Here is a 20,064-nt window from a genome sequence, read left to right as displayed (position 1 = left end):
CAGGCCGGCGGACACACAGGCACTCTCCTGGTAGCCACAGGGCTCCCCGGGGAGGGTGGTCACATAAGGGGCATGTTCCTTCAGTGCCAGCCCGAGCAGCTCATCTGACCGCCCCCAGGCTTGGCAGCAGCTAGTTTCCAATAGGCTTCTCTGAACTTTGGGGGTTTGGATATAGGGATCCCAGGCACAGGCGTGAAGTGCTCTTGGAGAGTTGAAAAAGACTCTGCCCCGTATAACATGTGTGCTAGGACATTGCTTCCCTTTCTTCTGTCCTTTTGTAAACCTGGGGTCAGAGGAAATGTTCCCATTCCTCTGCCCACGGTCGGACCCAAATACTGTTGGGGGGAGGGCGTCCTTGGACACTTTTCACCATGTTCTCCTGTTAGGTCTGTTGGCCCAATCGGCTGAATTAGCAAAGGTGATAGTAGCAGCCTTTAGGGAAACAGGGCGCACGGAATAGGACCACCCTAGGAAGGGTCAGGTGCTGAGGAACAAAGTAAAGTTTGTAACTTAGAATAATGACAGGTCCAGGGCTCCTTCCAACTGAGCCCATGGGGGCCAAGAATAACAAGACAGTAGGGGACAAAGTAGTTAGTTTTCAGATGGATACTGGGTGCAGCAGACTCAGTCCTGATCGAGCCAATGGGTCCCTAAACTACCCCTGGACTTCAAAGAAGACAATGGACCTTGGGAGAAATACTGTGACTCATTCGCTTCTGGTCGTGCGGGAGTATCCATATCCCCTACTCAGACGTGATCTTCTCCAGTGACTGTTCGGTTGCTGGCCACTGCCACTCCAGGCCAGCCCCGCATCGAGTGCTACGGGACTTTGGCCATCAATCCTGCCAGCCTGCCTCCTGCATGATGACCTGGAGAAACCTCTACAGGCTGCCTGTAGGTGATTGACAGAGCAGATGGCCCGCTCAGACCTCAAGGATGTCCCACTGCCATCATCAGATGAGGTATTGTTCACGGACGGGAGCAGCTATGTCCAGGAAGAAATCAGGTATGCTGGGGCAGCAGTAGTAACTCTGGACCATGTCATTTGGTCTCAGTCATTGAGTAGGGGAACTTCAGCCCAATGGTCTGAACTCATAGCCCTAATCCAGGCTCTCCGATGGGGCAAGAAAATCTGCTACAGACCAGAATCAGTGGATGGTGGACACTGCTGAGGGGAGGCTGATAGTCCCAGAGGCTCTAGGTTGGACTTTGGTCAACCAGCTGCACCAGACCACCCGCTTAGGTACACCAAGCTTACTGAGCTCCTGAGAGGCAGGTGTTGTCCGGTGAAGTCACAGGGAAAGGGGGGCGGCAGAGAGAAGCAGGAGTGTGTGGGTCTGAGTGGGGAGGAGGAGCAGGAAAGCTGGGCCATGTGCAGACCGCAGGTGGACTGAGCAAGCTCCCAGGTTCACGTCAGGGAAGGGACCAACTAGGAAAGACACAGAGGGTCTATGCAAGATAAAGAAAGATTAAGGCAGGAAGACAGGACCTTATAGGAAACTTTAACCAAATTTACTTTAAAAACTGGTGAAAACTGGACCACTCTGCTCCCCCTCGCCCTCTTACAGTTCTTGCAGGCCCTGCAGTCCGCCCTGAAAGCTGTCCACAAACTGGTCTGCAACACCCTGCCTGTGCCCGTCTTGGACGCTATGCCCCCATTCCAGCTGGGGGGGTCGATATGGTTCTCTGAGGACTCTGGCGAATGGTATCCTCTATGCAAAAGACCGAAAAATGAGTGACGACCCTCCTGACCACCGCAGCCATGGTGTTCCCACAATTTCAAAAAAACTAAAAGGGGGGAGATGGGAGATTGGGGGGGTTGGAAGATGGACATTTTTTAACCTTGTGTTAAGCACTCTCAAACTTGTGTTAATGCATTCTTGGAATCCTGGGGGGGTGGAGGGTTGGGCTGGCCCAGTTGTGTTGGGCTCTTCATTTGCACGTGAATAAGTATTGGTTATCTTTTGGCTTCAAGGTCTCTTCCTGTAAAAAGCAAGAGACAAAGCTAGGGTGTATGCAGTAATGCCATTTCAAGGAAATAATTTACTTAAATCCACTTGTGACCTGGGGTACCAATCCGAAATAAATGGGACTGCGCCCAGAGATCTGAGCACTTGCTCCCCTGCACAGCTCCCCCTCACTCCCACCAGCCTGGCTGTAGGTTCCTTGTGTTGCTCCCATCCCGGCAGGCCGAGGGACGGCAGGCAATGGCCTACTTCTTGCTTCCATGTTTCTATCACATCCTTTCTAATACCTCACACTTTGGACTTAAAGGGATCTGCCCTAGGCAAAAATCTCATTAATTCTTCATCTTTTTTGTTTTGAAATTAATAAAAACTTTTATGAATGAGGCTCAGAGGAAGAAAGATGAATTTCTGTCTTATTTCATTTAATCTGGCACTCAGACATTATCTTCTTTTTAGCAAGGAAAACCACTTAGTTTTTTGATAATTTAGGTTCTTCTCATAACTAATAGGTAGTTTTGCTGGTCCACTGACTTCATTTTTCCCCCATTCTCTTATGACTTGCAGCTCTAAGTAAGCACCACAGTAATCGTTGGATAAGATGATTAATCTGCAAAACATAAACTCATTCAGTGATTATTTTATTCCAATTAAAACTGTGAAATGTTACTAAAAAGACGAATGTCAATAAAATTTATTTGGAACAATTCATAAAACTATTTTGATAGATAATAGAGTAAGCAGTAATATTTGACTGACTGCTGCAGAGGAAGCAAATTCTAACGTGGAAAAGCAGCCATTTCCCCCACTAAGCAATTTCGTTCCATTCCTTTGCATAAGAGAATGATTGTTTGATTATATGTAATGAGATGAGAACACTACATTAGGAATGTCGAATCTGGCATCTGTTCCTTAATTTGTTTTGGTTTTATTTTGGGACATATATTAAGTACTTACCACATTTCCTATTATAAATATAATATGTGTGTATTCATGTATGTATGTTTTAAAAAGCAGGGAAAAGAGTTACTCATAATTCTACCACCAAGAAATAACAACTGTTACTATATTGGTATCTATTATTGTCTTTATATATGTGACAATTGTATAAAGTAGGCTTACCTCAGTAAGGTACGATCAGGAGAAAGCATTGTTTTTTGCCCAAGTTCCTTCAAATGTGCTCTGTTGTTTATTCTTTCCCTGTTTGTATTGATTTCGCTGGCATTCTTCATAGACTTTTCATCCTTTCTCTTTCTCTCATTTTATTGGCTGTGGTGGAAGTATTTATACCATGGCAAATGCTACAAATCCAGGTTTTACCCTCTCTGCCCTGCCCCCACAATTACTGCTTCAGGTAACCCAGTTCTAAGCCAGTCAGTGTATAATGTTCCTTTAATTCCAGGGGATGGTTCAGAAGTTGCTTAATCAATGTGATATTTTGAAAATTTACTGGGAGTTTTAGGACACAGGAAAACTCTCTCTCTTTTGGATGACAAGGAATATAAATATAAAGACTAAACTTGCTGCCAATATTGTGTTATACTGGGAAGTTGTCCTAAAGAAGTTCACACAAGAGATAATTGTAACAAAGAGGCGGAATGAGGCGGTGCAGGGTCTCCAGAAGAGCAGGTTTATTGGGAATCAGCCTGCCGGACTACCTCTAAGGAGAGAGTAGCAACCGGCTTGTACAGACCAGGGATTTTTAAACTCAGGGCTGGTGGTGGAGGGGGGGTCGTTCAGAGAGGAGACGTGGTCGTCTTTGATTGGTCAGTCCTGGGGGTCTCCTGAGTGCTTGATTGGTCGGGCCTGGGGTCTCCTGAAACTTGTTTTTCTTGTTGATCGACCGTTTGCAGTTTTGGGAGGGTTAGGGTGGTTCCATCATTTCATTCCTCCTGACTGGAGTGATGGGTTTGGGTTTTCTGGAATGAGAGGCTTAGGGAAAGGTTAAACGATAAGAGTGATGGGGTTTGGTTTCTGGAATGAGAGATTTAGGGCAGTAATATGGAAGTTAAGAACTAACAATAATGACAAAATAAAGAGAAGCACAGAAATATTGAGCTGGAGTTCTGAATGAATCATTCCTAAGATCTGTGCTAAGTTTGAATTTTAAATTATGTGAGCCAATAAGTCTCATTCAAGTTTTAAGTCAGTCTGAGTTGAGTTTTCTGCTCCTAGCTATGAAAATGTCCTAACTGGCTCACGTGTAGTCTCAGCAGATGGTAAGTGGGGACCATGCTCAATTCCTCCTGCTGAGCCGTCCTCAGCTCACTAGCATCACATGCTTTGTGGAATTCCAGAGCTATTTTATGGAAATGGACACACAGTTTCAGAAGAAATTCACAGATATTTGAGGAGTATGAATTATGCATTAAGTTTCTGCAGTAGTCTTTCAAGTGTGAACCTCAGGATGTGATGAATTCTCAAGAATCTCTCCTATTAGTTTTGCTTATTTTTGATTGAGCTGAGAGATAATTAAGAAAACTTTAAAGATGGCATGGAACCTCTGTAATGCTAAAAGCCGTTAATTAATTCCAGAACTGTTATAAGATTTATATAGCTAAAGTCAATATTTGTTTCCACCTATCTTTATGAAAACATTTTCTTCTTCATGAAGGTGTTTATTTATTTTATCCTCCCGAGGACATTTTTGCACTTATCTTCTGAAAAAGCAGGAGGAAGAGAAGGAGGGGGGAGAGAGAGAAACATTGACGTGAAAGAGACACATTGACTGGTTGCCACCCACACGACCCCAACCAGGGCCAGGGACAAACTGCAACTGAGGTTTGTTCCCTTAGTGGGAACTGAACCCAGGGCTCTCTGGTCCGCGGGCCGATGCTCTAACCGCTGAGCCAAACTGGCCAGAGCTCATGCAGGTGTTTAGATACAAGTGAAATATAAATATAGACATAAGTTAAGAGCTACTGTCTATGAGATAAATCTGGAGTCAATATTTAGACATATGCTTATTGAATAGATTTCAACTTATTTTATAAAAAGGCCCTTATTTTAATTTAATTTTATTTTGTTTTTGTTATTGATTTGAGAGAGAGAGGAAGGGAGAGGAGAGAGAGATAGAAACACGGATGATAGAGAACATCAACTGGCCATCTCCTGCATGCCCTCCACTGGGGATTTGGCCCACAACCTGGGCATGTGTCCTGACTGGAAATCGAACTGGCGACCTCTTGGTGCAGGGTCGATGCTCAACCATTGAGCCACATCAGCCAGGCAGATCTCAACTTTTTTGAGACCAGTTTATTTTTGTTAGTGCCAATAGTTTTATTGACATGATCAATATTTTGATGCTCTTTGAATGAATAAAGCTAATAAATTTTTCATGTGTGTTGCTTTTGTATTCATCCATCCAATACCATCGTTATCACTAAAAAATTATGGAGCCCCAGATATTTGGTTTTCTCTTTAGGTGGCCCATTGTTAAAGCTCTTGAGTGTTTTGATGTTAAAATGTGTGTGTGTGTGTGTGTGTGTGTGTAGCTCAAATGTTTCCCTGTTACTTTTATTTCTTGCTCCCAGTTAATTTTTTTTAGAATAAGTCTATGCAGCAAATATTGCAGACACCTATGAGATCACCCTCTCTCTATTCTGCCCAGCTAACAGTCCCATTTTTTTTATTCCTTACTATCTTCATCACATACATTTGGCCCCTGTAACTTGGTGAGGGCCTTCCTTAAAAGATTCTTAATTTAAAAAATGACTACAAGAAGTGGGTAATAATAGAATCATTATTAACAAATTTACTGGGCAGAGCTAATGAGAATCCTCTGACTGTGGGTATTTTTCTACTCAAGTAATTTGAAATATTATTTGGAAAGTTATCATAACCAAGTCTGCAGTTCATGGGATAGTTTTTAAGAAATATTCCTTAGAAAGGAAGAAAGAGCTGAGTTTTTCACAATTTTCAAAAACCCTTCATTTTTTCAAGTTATTCTTAGACTTTGCATTTCAAGTTGCAATTCTTAAATAGTGTTGTTATTCTTCAAACACCTGTGTTACGGAAACTTTTCCTCAAATATAGTTATTCATGAAGTCAGACTGTTCTTCTGAAAATGCTACAGTAAAGAGTAAAGTGTTTGACATTCAGATTTTTCCCTTTCTTGGGAAGCTGCTTTGATCACATGGGAGGAGTAGAGTTTTCAGGCAAAATGAATCTGTGTGATTTTTCTTTTCGGGTCAGACCATAGGCAATTACAAAAGCTTAAACCAGTAGGCTTCATGATGGTTAATTTTACGTGTCAGCTTGACTGGACCATGAAATGCCCAGGTATCTGAATAAACATTATTTCTATATGTTGGAGTCTGTGAGGATGTATCCCGAAGAGATTAGCATTTGAATCTGTGGACTGAGAAACCAGATGGCCCTCCCCATTGTGGGTGGACATCATCCACTACACTGGGGGCCTGGATAAAGCATAAGGCAGAGGAAGTTTGAGGTCTCTCTCTGCCTGCGTCTCTCTCTTTCCTCGGATGCCCTGGGTCCGGGCCTTTAGACTTGGACTTGAATTCACACCACGGGCTCCTCAGTTTCTAGTCCTTCAAAGTACACCACTGGTCTTTCCGGGACACCAGCTTGCAGAGGGCAGATGGTGGGACTTGTCTGCCCCCATAATCACGTGAGCCAATACCTTGGAACAAATCTCTGTATATCTGGGTATAAATATAAACATAAACATACATCCATAGATACGTATTGGAGGAGCTGGCAGTGCTCTGCCGTGAACACATTCATCCTGTTCTGTTTCCCTGGAGAACCCTGACTTACACACGCTCTGCACACGAGACCCGGTGCCTCCCCAGTGCGCTGCGGTTTGCGGGGGAGTTGTAGGCAAGGTCCCAGTCCCCTGCCACCGTGCTCTTCCGTACGGCTACCTTCCGAAGCCAGCACTTCATGCAAAGTCCTCCTACTGGGACACCTTAGAGATACCCCCCAACTCAGTAGCCCATATTTTCAACTTCCAGCTGGCTCCTTGCCCCCGGCCCCCAGCTCCCCTAAACCACGGAAGCGTTTGGATCTGGGTTCCCGAGGCGGGGAGCCCGAGGCGGGAGCCCACGAGTCCCTAGCCGGTGCACTGTTCCATGGGTGGAGCGGGCAGGGCAGAGCGGGCCCTTTCTCCGCTTTGAGTCTTGTTTCTGCTGTCACAGTGAGTGATGGAAGGCTGTCCTCTTACTTCCATTTTGGCTTGTTTTTTTTTTAAAATTATTTTTATTTATTTATTTGAAGACTTTTACTTTTATTTTCATAATTTGCTCTGTTCCACAATTGCATTTCAATTTGGTAGTGTATATTCCTTTAGGATTAGACAAAAGTTATGCCCTGGCCTGTTTGGCTCAGCGGTAGAGCGTCGGCCTGCGGTCCCGAGAGACCCGGGTTCGGTTCCCGCTAAGGGCACGTGGCTCGGTTGCAGTTTGTCCCCGGCCCTGGTTGGTTGATGCGGGTGGCAGCCACTCGATGTGTCCCTTCACGTCGATGTTTCTCTCTCTCTCTCTTCCTCTCTCTCCCTCCCACTCTGTCTGAACAAAAAATGGAAAAATGTCCTCAGGTGAGGATAAAAAAAAAAAAAAAAAAGTTATGCCTCAGGGCTTTTTGTAGGACATTTAATGATTTGTCATTTTGCCTATACAACAGTAGTCACAATTTTAGTTTATTTTGATAATAGGTCAAAATAGAGTTTACTTAAACTATAATTATAATTTTGAACATTGTTTAAAAATAGGTACTATGAGTCTGGCTTGTGTGGCTCAGTGGATTGAGTGTTGTCCCATGAACTGAGAGGTCCTGGTTCGATTCCCAGTCAGGGCACATGCCCGGGTTGATCCCCAGTAGGGGGCGTGCAGGAGGCAGCCAATTGATGTGTCTCCCTCACATAGATGTTTCTCTCTCTCTCTCTCTCTCTCTCTCTCTCTCTCTCTCCCTTCTTCTCTCTAAAAAATAAATAAAAACATATTAAAAATAATAATAATGGTTCAGGAAAACTTCCAAAATAATGCTTAGGAAGAAAAGAAATTCTGGTCAGAAATCAGAGCCATTAATAAGGGAAATTAACGGGAGAGTCAGAAGTGGCAATGCTACTGACCAATGCTTAAAAGTTAGCATCCAGGAAGCTAAATAAAAGTTGTAGGCAATCAGAAAGAAAATACAAACATTATGGTAATTCTTAGCACTGATGAACTTGACAGCAGGGGCAACTTGAGAAAAATGCTCCAATTGAACCAACAAGTCTCAGTGTCTGGGCCAGGGAGGTTGGGAGGAGGGATTGAAATGTGAGGCTTGCTGGGCAAACTCAAGGAGCACAGCTCTCCACAGGCTGTGGGGTCTGTGGGGGGTGGGAAGGAAGCAATTTATCTGGAATATAAGGGCCTGGGCTGCAGAGCGGGAGGGAGTGATGCTCAGATGGCAGCCTGTCCCGGCAATGGCTCTTTGGTACCACCTTCCCCTCCTGGGTGCAGTCTTGTCCTTCCGACACTGGAGGTCACTCCCCAGAGTTGTGCTTGTGGGCCAGCTCCACAGGCGGATTTGTGGGGCCCATCTGGAAGGCACAGCTGTTCACGGGGCTAATGGAGTCATAGGCAGGTTGCTCAGGAGGAAACAATCCCCAAATGACCTTTATACAAGTGATTCTGTTTAAGTCTCTGGACAAACAAAAGATAGAGGTAAACTTGCTTGAGTAGATCTTAGACTGACAAAGAGGTCATCACTCAGATGGACCAAGAAGGAAACACTGAGCTCTCCCTGATCACTGGGAGGGGGGCTAATGGATGAACCTTGGGATGAAGATTGATGACTGCATTAGGCTGTCAGATCCCAGCTGCTGGCTCTTCAAGCGGAGCTGAGAAAGAAGAGCGACTGTGAGAGGCCCGCTAGCTGTCAGCTAGAAGGGTTTGATGGTCAGGACGGCAAGTGGATACCAGAGCATGCTCTCTGGACCTGCCTGTGGCTCTCCTGTCACACACTAGGGGACCTCAGGCAAGTCACATCTTAGTTTGCTCATTTGTAAAATGGGGCTCACATAATTGTTTGAATTAAATGAATTAACACATGTTAAACACTTGAACAGTGCCTGGAACATAATAAGCCAAAGTAAATATTAATTTTCATTAGTAATTATTATCAAAAAAGAGTCTAAAAAAAGCCACCAGTAATTAAAATACCTAACATACTGAGGACATATGCTGTGCTGATCCCTTTGTTAATCACTTTACCTGTATGTCCTTTAATGTCCTCACGACCCCTCAACACATGTTTGATCCGCATGCCCATTGACAGAGGAGGAGACAAGACTAAGGAGCGAAGGAATTGCCTGAAGCCACACAGCTTGCATATCCAAGTCTGAGCTTTAAAGAGCTAAGCAGGGAGCCTTGGAGGGAACATAAAGAAGGCAACTTGTGGATGTGTGAGCAATCTTTACCCTTATTAATATATTTGGAGGAGGACCAGACAGAGGCAGAAGTGTTGGGTTCTAGCTATTCAGAGGAGTGTGAATAGTTCTGTTCTTTACAGTTTTGACTCTTTACTTCACTGTCTTTTTCTAGTAAATGATGCTTTTCCTTCTGCTCTGCAGTGGTTCTCAAACTTGGCTGTACATTCGAGACACCTGGGGAGCATTTCAAATCCTGATTCCCAGGCTCGCCCAGACCAGTTAGGTGACAATCTCTGGGGTGGAATCAGGCACCGACACGTTTAAACCTCCCCAGGTTATACCAACAGGCATCTGCTCAAAACTTGTCAATCTTAGAAGCCCCTATGAATCATCTAGGAATTTTTTTTCTTTTTTTCTTTTAAATCTTTATTGTTGTATGTATTACAGATGTTCCTCATTTTCCCCCCATTAATCCCCTCCTCCCCTGTCCCACCCCCCTCCCACCTTTTCCCATACTATTGTCTGTGTCCATTGGTTATGCATACAAGTTCTTTGGTTTATTTCTTCCCACCCCCCAAACCCCTTTCCCTTTGAGGTTTGTCAGTCTAGCAATGAATCTGTACTTCTTAATCCCTTCACCTTTTTCACCCATTCCCCCAACCCCTCTCCCATCTGCCAACCAACAAAATGTTCTCTGTATCTATGAGAATGTTTCTGTTCTGCCTGTTTATTTTGTTCGTAGATTCCATTGTTGATAGATATGTATTCATTGCCACTTTGTTTGTTCATATATTTTATCGTTTTCTTCAAAAAGACCCTTCATCATTTCATATAATAATGGTTTGGTGGTGATGAACTCCTTTAACCTTTTCTTGTCTGGGAAACTCTTTATATGGCCATTGATTCTAAATGACAGCTTTTCAGGATAGAGTAATCTTGGTTGTAGGTTCTTGCTTTTCATCACTCTGAATATTTCTTGCCACTCCCTTCTGGCCTGCAAAGTTTCTTTTGAGAAATCAACTGACAACCTTATGGGAACTCCCTTGTAGGTAACTAACTGCTTTTTTCTTGCTGCTTTTAAGATTCCCTCTTTGTCTTGATCCTTTTGCATTTTGAGGATGATGTGTTTTGGTGTGGACCTCTTGGGGTTCATCTTGTTTGGGATTGTCTGTGCTTCCTGGACTTGTATGTCTGTTTCCTTCACCAAGTTAGGAAAGTTTTCTGCCATTATTGTTTCAAACAGGTTTTCAATTTCTTGTTCTCTCTCTTCTCCTTCCGGCACCCCCAAGATGCAAATGTTGGCACGCTTGAAGTAGTCCCAGAGACTCCTTACACTATCCTCATATTTTTGGGTTTCTTTTTCTTTTTGCTGTACTGATTGGGCATTTTTTGCTTCCTTATATTCCAAATCAATGATTTACTTCTTGGATTTACGTACTCTACTATTGAATCTGTGTAAATTATTCTTTATTGCAGTTAAAGCCTCCTTCGTTTCTAACTGTGCATCCATCATTTCTGACTGTGCATCCATCATTTCTGCCTGGTCCTTTTTTATGCTCTTGAGGCCCTCACTAAGTTCACTGAGGTTCTCACTAAGTTCACTGAGCATCCTTATAAGCAGTATTTTGAACTCAGCATCTGTTAGGTTGCTTATCTCCATTTCGCTTAGTTCTTTTCTTGGGGTTTTGTACTTTCATTTGGGACCTGTTTCTTTGTCTCCTCATTTTGGCTGCCTCCCTGTGTTTGTTTCTGTGTATTACTTAACGAGCGGTATGGGACTAGCTGAAACCAGATGCTGCTCATTTGAAAGAATTTAGGAAAACCTGAAGCAGGATCCAAGACAGGCCAAACCTATGGTGAAGCAAGTGGCAACAGCTTGGGTGGGCCTGAAAGTTGGGTGGGGCGGGGCCTCAGGGAGTCACCAGGGCGGGGCTATCAGTGTGAGCCAGGTTGCTGGAGTCCCGGATATGGCGGCTGTCTGCCGCCCCAGGGAAGGGCTCACCAAAGGAACAAAGGCATCTGATGGCACGTCTGTCCCGGAGAAAGCCCCCTCCCCAGCCCTCGCTCCAGTGCCAAACAGCTCAGTTCTTCCCTGTGTGTCTCTGGTGCCCCTTGAGCTGTCTCCCCTCCAAGCTCAAAGGGAGAGAGTCTAATAAGTCCGTGCGCGGGCCCTTTAAGGAGCTGCCTGGGGCTCCAGCCTCCTCAGCTTCCCTGAGCCTCAGTTCCCGCTGGTTTTCCAGCCAGAAGTGATGGGGATTCTCTTCCTGGCACTGGAACCCTGAGCGGGGCACCTGGTGTGGGACGGGGACCCCTCAGTCCTCAGGAAGGACCTTCCCAGCTGAGGTGTCCCCCTGATTTTTATCCACCACACATGGGTGTGGGACCAGCCTGGATATGGCTGCTGCTTTAATTCCGTAGTTGTAGGACTTCCATTCAGCTCAATTTCAGACAGTTTTGAATAATGGTTGTTCTGTAGTTTAGTTGTAACTTTGATGTGGTTGTGGGAGGACGCGATACTGCGATTACCTACCCGCAGTCTTAACCGGAAGTCACCTCATCTAGAAATTTTTTAAAGCAATGCCCAGGAATCTGTGACTTTTATCTTGATCTTACATCCTACATTATTCTTGTGGTCAAGTTCAGTCAATATAGAACCCAACACACTGGGATTTATTAGAATGAGAAAAGTCATAAAGTAAATAATAGTTGTTATTAGAACATGTGTGTTATTAGAGGTGTTTCCATAAAACATGATCCAAGAGGATTTTTTTGGACATAGTAAGGGCTACGGGGGTATGTGCAAAATGGTAAAGAAACAAGAGAGCACAAAGAAAGGAGAAGAAGAAGAAGAAGAAGAAGAAGACACTGAAGAAATAAAAATAAGATCCCTCTTTTGTCCTCACAGACCATGTATCTTTCATGACACTAATAAGAGATGTGGTTTTTGTCACATTATCTTAAATCTAGCTCCTTAAAGCCTGTTGACCCTATGAAGAGTCTCTTTAGAGATCTTGGATGGAGAGGCAATGAGAGATTCTAGGTGTGGTAGGCACCATGGAATTGAGCCCATCGATGTGAAAGGGACACATCGAGTGGCTGCCTCCCACATGACCCAACCTGGGCTGGGGACAAACTGCAACTAAGGTACGTGCCCTTAGCGGGAACCAAACCCAAGTCTCTCTGGACCACAGGCCGTCACTCTAACCGCTGAGACAAACCAGCCAGTGCGCTGAGATCATTTTCATCAGGGAGGTGCCAGCCTCCTTCGGTCCCCCTGGCCTGACTGTGAGGTCAGTTATAAAGTGGGCAGTGAGGGTTCAATATTTATTCTTCTGCTTTTCCCAGCTCTCTTCACCCATGTAATCACCCACCCAGGGCTGTTCTGCTGACCCAAGCCTGTCCCGGGAGGGAGAGGGCGTCGTCATCAGTGGAGGGCAGGCAGTCCTAAACCCAACGTGACACTGCTTGCCATGTGACTTTGGGTGAACCCCTGACTTGAGCCTCAGTTTTCCCACCTATGAAACGAGGCCAAATAGCACCTGTTTCAAAGACTGTCATTAGGTTTAGAGGAAAGGCATTTAAAGTGGTTCAGAGTAGGTGCTTTGTACACTTTACCTGCTGTCGGGAGGTTCTGTGGGCCTCACAGATCTGTCGAAACCTGGCCAGTGGACAGGTAATAGTGTTAAGCTACAGCCCCTGTCAAGTGGGCAAGTCATTGCTACTGGTTTTCATAGAACTATGTATTTTATTTCATTTCATGCAAAGGTGAATTAGGAACTTAGAGTTTCTGGAAGAAAAATGCCCATTACGTTCAATTTTAATTGTCAATATTATTGACAAATAATGTTCAAAGTCATTGTTTTATTTTACTAATTGAGTGCATTGAGGAAAGAACCAATATACACTTCAGGCAACCTCGTTGGTAGACATGTTCTTCCTGGTATTTACTTTGGCTAAGTGTGTCAGTGGACTAGGATTCAGGTAATATTAACCGTTTTGATAGGAAGTGTCCTGAAAATTGATCTGTAAATAACTGATTTGGAATTTTAAGGACAATTTCTCTCAGAAAACTTGCTATATGTGCAGGGTGCTATGCCAGTTTTTAAATGCCTTTGGGATATAATGTGACTAGATCAATGGCGTTAATTCTGTAATTCTTCGTGGACTAGGACTCATGACATGCAGAAAGAAACAACGTGCATCGACTTTGGCAGTAACCTGTGCCTGCAAACCTCTGGACCAGGCAGAGGACTTCACCGTTCCCAGGCTCTCTCGTCTTTTCTCCACCCCACGACGCTTTCGAGGGCCCGTCCTGTCCCTCCTGTGTCCCAAACACTGCCCAGAGGCCTCCACGGTGGTATCTTTCCCACCAGTAACCCCTTCTCCAGACTGCCCAGCTGGCCCTGTGGACACTTTGTAACTGGTCTCAGCAAGGAGTCAGAAGGGAAGCAGGTAGATTCAATTAATTCACACTACTGTCTGATTGCCTGACATCCTGGAGTGTCTATGGAGCTATTTTTCTACAAAGATATATTTTTTCCCCACAGGAGAACAAGACGACCTGGGAACAGCCTACATAATCTGAGAAAAGCCTGGGCCACATTCAACAGTGCCTTTGGTGACAGTTAAGTCTCCCAAAGAAGGTAACAAAAGCAAATGGATAAGCTTTGAACACTACTAAAATGTACATTACTGTGGCGGCCAAAGCTGGGTAAAGTGATTCTTCTAATATTTTTAGGGCTAAATACAACCCTAAAAGCCCACATGATGCTAACCCCTCAGAAATTTACTTATGAAAATAAATTTTTATTTAAAAATAAGCTTTATGGATTTGTGCTATTTAGAAAAAGTTGTTTTCCCCTCTCCTTTCTCCACCATTTTATTCCCAATAGAAAAACATTTCAGGCCACTGACAAAGTGAATTAAAATGTTTAGAGAAGCAACATATCCCATCAGGGAGCTTCTGATTTCAGTTTTTGTTTGTTTGTTTTAAGCCAGGTGCTCCTTGTCCCCGAGTTGTTCAGAAGTGTTGACAATAAGCGTGTAACCCTGTGTCAAGAAGCACTACAGAACTTGCAGGGAGCCAGTGCAAATGAAAAAATCAGGGCCCTTGTTAAAAACTATTAAAAATTCCGAGATGGTGACCACAGAGCTTCAAACCAAGCACAAGCTCTTCCTGACACAGCCTGTGCAATCTGTCCCACATTAAAGAAAGCAGAACACCACGTTTGTCTTGTCATCGGCCCCACTTAGAGCCTTTAATGGGTTCTGTCTGTGACTCTCCAAGAAAATAGTGAGCGGAATTTCCTTAGTTTTCATTCCGTGGGAGTGTGGACAGTTCTTGGGGACTGGGGTTCGCAGAGATTCTCTGGCATGCTCAAAGCTATTGTTGCTCAACTGCAAGCTCCCCTCCTGTGTCTTACAACCCCCATCTTTAAGCTCCAACAGCAATATAAAGAGAAGGGAGGGTAGAAGGGGATGCCCTAGGTGGGCTGCAGCCCAGCTGTGGGTTGAGCTCCTTGTCCTCTAAGGTCATTTTGGGGTTTTAGTCTCGAGGACGTGTACCCCGGAGTCTACCTGCAGCATTTACTTTCCACGGCAGACCGAAGGCTTTTGCTGAGGCTGGACAGAGCGACCGCAGAGCCGCTCTGTTCATTCTGTTCTCTGCATGTCACTGCAGCCTCTCGATGGGTCCTTTGGACAGAAAGGTCGGAGGAGCTCCGAGTAACTGCTAGACCTCGCCACTGCCATGGTGTCAGGTGCAAGGAGGGGACCTTGATTAAAAGTGAGAGGCAAGGAGCGGAGGGCTTCCCCTAATGGTGTTTTGATATGTGTGTACACAGCATCTTTCCAAAACACCAGAGTAAGAGGATTTACAGAGGAAACTAGAAAACATTATAAGATAAGGTGCCTTCTTCAGGTCATTAGCAATTTTCAAGTTTACATTTGGTTTGGAGGTAGTCTTCTCGCATGGGAATGCAGCAAAACCTCAGTATAATAGGCTAATTTTGGCAAGGGGATGTCTGTTAAAGCCAAAAGTGCATTATTATAAAGTAGTTTTCCGAATGCATATGTTAAAAAATTGACAAATCTGTTAGTTTACCTGTTTTTACTTATGTAGACACATTTGTGTAATTTAAATTATGTATAAAAAGTTCGATTTCCCAGAAAAGGTTTCTGTATGTATTACTGTAATTTTAAATTTATCCCGAATACGTCTAGTAAGTGTGTGCATTCAGCAGTCACCAGGGGTAAACATGCGCACACGGCTGGGGCGTGGCCTAGCGCACCTGGGGACATGGAGGAGCACTCTACACCTGCTGCGAAAGTCACACCACAGGACAACAGAGCCGGTTCCCAGGCGGGCATGGGACCGCGTGCTGGTCATTCGCTGAACATGGTTTCTGAGCAGTGACTCTTGGAGTTAAATTCTCTGTGGACTAAAGTTGTAGACATGTGATATTTATTTGTCAGTGAAAGTACTACAGTATTTTTTTTTTTTTTAACATATGGCTTATTTGCTAAAATTTGTTAAAAGTAACAGTGAGCCGATAACAAAAATAACCTGTTAATTTAATTATAAGCAAATCTTGGTTAAAAGCATTTAAAAATGAACAGGGTCTTAATTTTCACATATAACACATGGACCTGAAATTTTGTCCATTAAATCCAGTCGGTCAAGTCGAGGTCCACAGACTCGAGGGTTTACTGTATGTCTCGTTTTCTGGTGTCACCACGTTCCTGCCGCCGCGAAAGGCGTCCGACCGCTCATCTCAATGTGCGGCCTGGTCCTTTGGGGGAACCTATTTACAGAAGATACACATGTAATAAAGTCTGTAACATACTTGCTCAATTGTATTTCTAGTGAGACTTGCTTTGCCTCAAAGTTCAGTTTATTTTTCTTTCTAGGGAAAACACCATCTTCTTTATACAAATTAAAGAGAAATAATTACTTAATATAGTTTTGGGAAGAAGATACAGTTATGAGATCAAAGTAAAAATGTCCTTGAGCCTATATACTTAAATATTTTGAGCTGTATGGGCTTTTAAAGTTAGCAGTGTGAGAGTTGAATTGTGGGACAGTGTACCCACTGGCACAGCTGTGACTCGGTGGTGACTAGGGGCCTGAGGGGCCTGAGGGGCTCAGCTTGCAGGATACTGAATCTGGAGGTGACTAAAAGAACTACATACCATTTCATGACCAATGTCCCTCCTCCTCGGTGCCTGGGTAAATATTGTGAGCGGGAGGTGTTCTTCCGGGCACAGTAAAAGCAAATTACAAATTCACCTCTAAAGGGTGACAATTCAGGAGTCCTAAGGGATAACTCTGAAAGCTTACTCACTGGATATTAGGGCACTGGTCATATCACTCCTGTGCCTTACAAGATGTCAGGAAAGGGTCCTGGCAGGGGTGGGTGAGGGGCTGGGCAGTTCTTGCTATAGGACCAGTGCACGATTTGAGGCAAATCTCTCTCACTCAGATCCCATTCTCTCTCTCTCTCTCTCTTTCTCTCAAACACACACACACACACACACACACACACACACACACACCATTGGCCATGGTGATATCTGGACTCAGTACCCTCACCTCCTCTTAGAGCCATATGGCTCAGCCATATTTCATTTCATTTATAACGTAGGCCAGCCCTTGCTTTTCCCGGGTTTTCTGTGCTTGGATTAACTTGGATGATTGTGACACGTCTACCAGAAGAGAGTCAGGTCAGGCAACCCTCAGCAAAGGGGCTGCTTATCTGATGTCTGCTTTGGACACCAGGACTGTGACTGCACTTGTCACGAGGAACCGTCCAGAAAATTTATGTTGCTCTGTCCCTGGACTGAGTCTCGAAGTTGGCACTTCAAAAACAAAGTATCTGAGCTCACATCATGGAAAGAGAACTGTACACATTTTACTCTGCAGCTAGTGTGTGTGTGAATATCTGGGCCGTAGATTCTCTCGTCAGGGGTTAAAGCATGTGCTTTGGTTCTCCCATGTGGGGAAGTGCCAGGGATACCCCAATGCCTTGGAGAATGAGTCATTGTTGAGGTACTAGACCTCAGAAAGTGCCTGCCCCCCCAACACAGGCAAACATACTGAGCCTGTGCTCATCCCTTTTATTTTTAAGGGCTGCAGGACCCTGTGTGGACAAAGGACCGGGAAAGGCAAGGTTGTCGCCGGCCCCCAAGCTGCTTCCATGCCCGTGTCTTACTGATTCTCTGTTTCACGAAGAGCGGGGCCTGGGGCCGAGGAACTGCTGTGACTGGAAGTCTTTCCTGCCCCTCCTGGAGCAGTGGTGGGAACAAAGGCCCCCTTCCCACTGCACAGACCTGGGAGGCAAGTGCCCAGCACTGAGGTTTGCGGCTGAGTTTCCTGCTCTGGGAACGATCTGAGCTGCCTGGCTGAGGGGAGACAAGGGCAGTAGTGGCCATGAGGCAGGGTACTGCTGTAAACGTCCTGTCGCTTTCCCTCTGGGAAGCCAGTGACCAGGCTCTCCGGTGTGTCTGCTCAGGGCATTGTTTCTGTTCTGGGTCTGATTTCCCTGGATGGCTGAGGCCCCCAGATTCTCTTTCACTTCTTTTACCACACCCACCCACGTGGCTGGGATTTTCCAAAGTCAGGTGCGCAAATCTACATCTGCATTGGCATTTGCTTTGAGTTTTCCTTAAGTAATTTATTTATCACAGACATTGCTACAAAGACTATTTACTTGTTTGTTGTTTGTTTATTTTTCCTCCGAAACACTTTAAACAGAATGCTGGCTGCTGCCTTTACATATTGTCTATTTGCCTGGAACAGTTTCTTGTTTGTTTGCTAGTGCAGCTTTGCTTTCTACACCTGAATGTTGTCTGCTCTGTGCCTCTTCTGTCTGACGGCTTGCAGAGAGATTGGGGTTGTAGACTTCTTCTGTCGTTAAGAGTCCCTTCTGACAGGTCTGGAAGCCACTTTGTTTGTGACACTCATTAATCATTGTGGGGGGTAGACTGCTTTGTGCTCATTGTAGTGTAGGCGAAACCTAAAAAGCCTTGAACAAAAGCAGTTCTGAGCCAGTAGGAGATAATATCACTGCATTTGGTCACATGGAAGCTGTGTCTCTCTCATTTTCTGATGACTTCAAATGATGATCTGAGTGAAACTGAGTGAAAGATTATGGCCCAGAAGCAATATATCTTTATTTTTCATATAACTTATAAGGTCTCAAACACATGCCCATCTTTCCAGATTGTCTCCTTGCTGTACCATTTTCCTCACCCCAGTCCTTTAGTGCAGCTACTCTGGACCAGCTCCTCATAGCTCCCTGCCTCATGACTCACAAGATTCCCTCTGTCTGGAACTTATACCCCAACCTGCCCAGTGAATTCCTGTTCATCTGTCAAGACTTTTCTCAAAGGCTTAAACTTCTTTCCTGACCTTTCCCCTCACAAGTTGCATGTATTCACTTTGACTACCTGATATCAGAAATGCTCCATTGTAAATGTTTACAGATGATTTCTATAGACGATAGAATATTATAATGGTTAAGCACACCATGGCTGAAGGCAGACTGCCTAGTTTGAAGTTCCATCTCTGCCACTTTCTATGTGTACAGCCTTGGACAAGTTGTTTAACTTCTTAGTGCCTCAGTTTTCTCATCTTTAAAATGGGGATGCCAGAGAATGGAAAAATGGCGGCAAAGTCAATGGAGCAACACAGACCATCTCCCAAGACCAAACTGGATTTACAACGAAAATAAAGGCAAATCGTCAGGAAAGGGCAGCCAAAAGGCATCTTGGAGGACCACTTAACCAGAAACACCCACTCAATCCTGGTAGGCTTGCGAGGATGCGAGAGGGGACCGAGAGCCCAGGGTCCGCAGTGGCCTGGGCAGGGGCCCGGGAACTCAGCTGGAAGTTACTGCTACCTCCTCCCTTCCCACCTTGCAAGGGCCCTAGGAACTCTGTAGTCTGCTAAACCCTCCACTGGAGCCACACAGACTCGCGGAGAACAGGGAACTTGGCGGGACCAGGGAACTCTGTGGGAAGTTAATTGTACCCTCTCCCTTGCCACCCTGCAAGGGCCCTGGAAACTCTGTAGCCGGCTAAACTCTCCACTGGAGCCACACAGACTCGCGGGCCCCAGGGAACTCGGCGGGACTAGGGAACCTGGTGGGAAGTTAATCCTACCGTCTCCCTTGCCACCTTGCATGAGCTCTGGGAACTCTGCATCCTGCTAAACTCTCCGCTGGAGCCGCACAGACTCGCGGGCCCCAGGGAACTCGGCGGGACAAGGGAACTCGGCGGGAAGTTAATTCTACCCTCCCCCATAGCACCCTGCATGGGACCTGAGAACTCTGTAGCCTGCTAAACTCTTGGCTGAGGCCCACAGACTCGCAGGCACCAGGGGACTCGGCGGGACCAGGGAACTCAGCGGGAAATTACTCCCACCGCCTCCCTTGCCACTCTGCATGGGCCCTGGGAACGCTGTAGCCTGCTAAGGTCTCGGCTGGAGCCACACAGACTCCCGGAGAACAGGGGACTTGGCGGGATTACAGTGGGTCCTCCCTGGTGCATCCAAACCCAGGAGAGGGAGCCACAAACAGCAGAACACCAACACCCACTGGGAAAACTTGGCAGACTCCAAAGCCCACTGTGATAACCAAAATGGTGAGAAACAAAAACAAAAGCCAAATGAAAGAACAAGAGACCTCTACAGAAGATGAAATAAATGAGGTGCAGTTAAGCAAGTTA

This window comes from Molossus molossus, unplaced genomic scaffold, assembly GCF_014108415.1.
Source record: "Molossus molossus isolate mMolMol1 unplaced genomic scaffold, mMolMol1.p scaffold_m16_p_9, whole genome shotgun sequence".
NCBI lineage: Eukaryota > Metazoa > Chordata > Mammalia > Chiroptera > Molossidae > Molossus > Molossus molossus.
Note: the sequence above shows the minus strand (reverse complement) of the source record.